The sequence below is a fragment of the Neodiprion virginianus genome, unplaced genomic scaffold (assembly GCF_021901495.1).
Source record: "Neodiprion virginianus isolate iyNeoVirg1 unplaced genomic scaffold, iyNeoVirg1.1 ptg000071l, whole genome shotgun sequence".
In the NCBI taxonomy this organism is placed as follows: Eukaryota; Metazoa; Arthropoda; class Insecta; order Hymenoptera; family Diprionidae; genus Neodiprion; species Neodiprion virginianus.
In genome coordinates this window covers 27,501-30,000 of record NW_025804467.1, presented here as the reverse complement: position 1 = coordinate 30,000, position 2,500 = coordinate 27,501, and the positions used below count along the sequence as shown (strand labels likewise).

Below are 2,500 nucleotides of genomic sequence, written 5' to 3'. Positions count from 1 at the left end.
TAGGTACATATCATCCGCGAATGCCGCCACGTTCACCTTAAAGCCATCCAGATTGACTCCAATCTCCTCTGGTATGATTTTGAGGAGACCATCTATAACGAAGTTAAATAGTACTGGTGAGAGTGGATCTCCCTGCTTCACTCCACAGGTGGGATGAATTGGCCGGGAGGTCCATCCTCCATGTATTAGTGAGGTGCTGCTATTTTCGTAAACCTCCTCGATATAGTCTATCATAGCTTCTGGTAGGCCTTTGGATCTCATAATAGCGACAAGGGCTTCAAAGGAGACGGAATCAAATGCCTTAGCTATATCTAACGATGCGAGAAAGAGCTTCCGATGTTTCGCTCTGTGATAACGTAGTACCATATCCATTAGGAATATATTATCACTGCATCCGTCCGTGTCCCGAAAAGCCCTCTGCCTTTCATCGAGTTGTATTATCTTTAGTCTGTTCGCCAGGATTTTGTGGAAAGTTCGTACAATAACCGACGAGATAGTAATTGGCCTGAATTCTCCGGGTTCTTGAGCATCCTTTTTCTTTGGAATAAGTACCGTCTTTGACAGGTACAGGTGTTCGGGTAATTTACCACACCACATGAAGATGTTAAAGAGACGCACTAATATCTCCACCGGAATTGCTTTCAGAGCTCTTGTGCTGATACCATCTAGTCCTACCGCTGTTCTTGTAGGTGGATATGCGGCTTTAACTTCTTTCGCCGATATTGGTTTCCATAGGCTATCTTCAGTTCGTATAGGGGCCGTAACCGTTGGGGCGAGGCCGCTATTTTTATTCATGACTGCACGCCAGTAAGGTTCCATAATATCCTTGTCGATGAAAGGCTCGTCGCCGATTTGGTCGCTCAGGATGGTCTTAACACATCTGGATGGGTTCTTCCGCCATAGATCTTGTACCTTGGCATATTCGGCTCTCCTGGCTTGCCTCCTATTTACAGCACGGTCACCCTCTCTCCAAGCCTTTGGTTGATGATGATCTTTTGGCGGGGGTAAGATTTCACGAATATAAAGTGCAGTGTTTATGAGAGTACTCTCCTTTGGTACATTAGGTACGGCACAGCAGATCTCATTAAGCCGTTGTGTTTGATAACTCTCATAGTTGAGTGGTCTCATGTCCTTCAAACAGCGCGCTAATTCGTCCAGTGAGGTGTTCGCTGGCCTTCCTGAGGAAGGATCAGGTGCCGAGACATCGTCTGACTCGCTGTTCTCTTCGGCTTCCGCCCGGGCCTGCTCTGTCAGCTCGGTCAGGAATTGTTGCACTCTCCGTTTATGACTGGGACGCCTCCTGTGCCCCTTTATGCTTTCGATCGATCTTCCAGCGCCAAATATTTCCTGGATCCGTTGGTTAATGTTCATGACTTTAGTCTCACTCTCAAACAGTATCTTTGCTTCACGACGTGCCATCAGCAGCTTCTCTTCATCCGTCCATCTGATTTTGACATTCTCTACTTCCAGTTTCTTTGTATCATACCAGTCAGGGTGTGCTTTGCATTCGTGAACACCTCTCCCTCTGGTGGTTTTAAAGGTTTTATTGCAGCCCGGAAATCTGCATGCTCCGTCGTTCTCGCTTACGTTTCGATGACCTTTATCGTTTGAAGTGCTCGGAAGGTTAAGGTTTGTTGGGTCGGCTGAGTCTGTGGACTCGCCGGACTCTGATTCCATCCGAGGCTTGTTTTTGGGTTTCACGCCAACAGTTGAGGGTCGAGGGGGTTGGCAGCCCCCAAGACCCTGAGATAGCCACCGTACTCAGCCGCCAGTAATCTTACTGACGTTGCCCGACTCTCACCACGAGGAGGTGTACGGTTGGCACTTGGGCTCCGAGGCTAAAGACGTTCACCAAGGAGTCCTTGAGAGAGTCTTAAGAGAGTCATAGTTACTCCCGCCGTTTACCCGCGCTTGCTTGAATTTCTTCACGTTGACATTCAGAGCACTGGGCAGAAATCACATTGCGTCAACACCCGCTAGGGCCATCGCAATGCTTTGTTTTAATTAGACAGTCGGATTCCCCCAGTCCGTGCCAGTTCTGAGCTGACCGTTGAATGGCGGCCGAAGAGGACGACGGCAACGGCGAACCGCCGCCGAAGCCTCGCAGCAAGGAAGATCCGCGGGAGGCCAAGGCACGGGACCGAGCTCGGATCCGGTTATTACCATCACCTCGCCCAGGCCCGGCACGTCAGCCAAACCCGCTTCCCGACCAAGCCCGACACGCCCCGATCCTCAGAGCCAATCCTTATTCCGAAGTTACGGATCCAATTTGCCGACTTCCCTTACCTACATTAGTCTATCGACTAGAGGCTCTTCACCTTGGAGACCTGCTGCGGATATGGGTACGAACCGGCGCGAGACCTCCACGTGGCCCTCTCCTGGATTTTCAAGGTCCGAGGGGAAGATCCGGACACCGCCGCAACTGCGGTGCTCTTCGCGTTCCAAACCCTATCTCCCTGCTAGAGGATTCCAGGGAACTCGAACGCTTATACAGAAAAGA

General features: G+C 50.3%; 1 pseudogene; it reads right to left on the bottom strand.

Annotated features, from left to right (window-relative positions):
• Positions 1-1,639: 1,639 nt before the first annotated feature.
• The window catches only part of LOC124309961 (uncharacterized), a 2,956-nt pseudogene continuing 2,095 nt past the window's right edge, over positions 1,640-2,500 (bottom strand).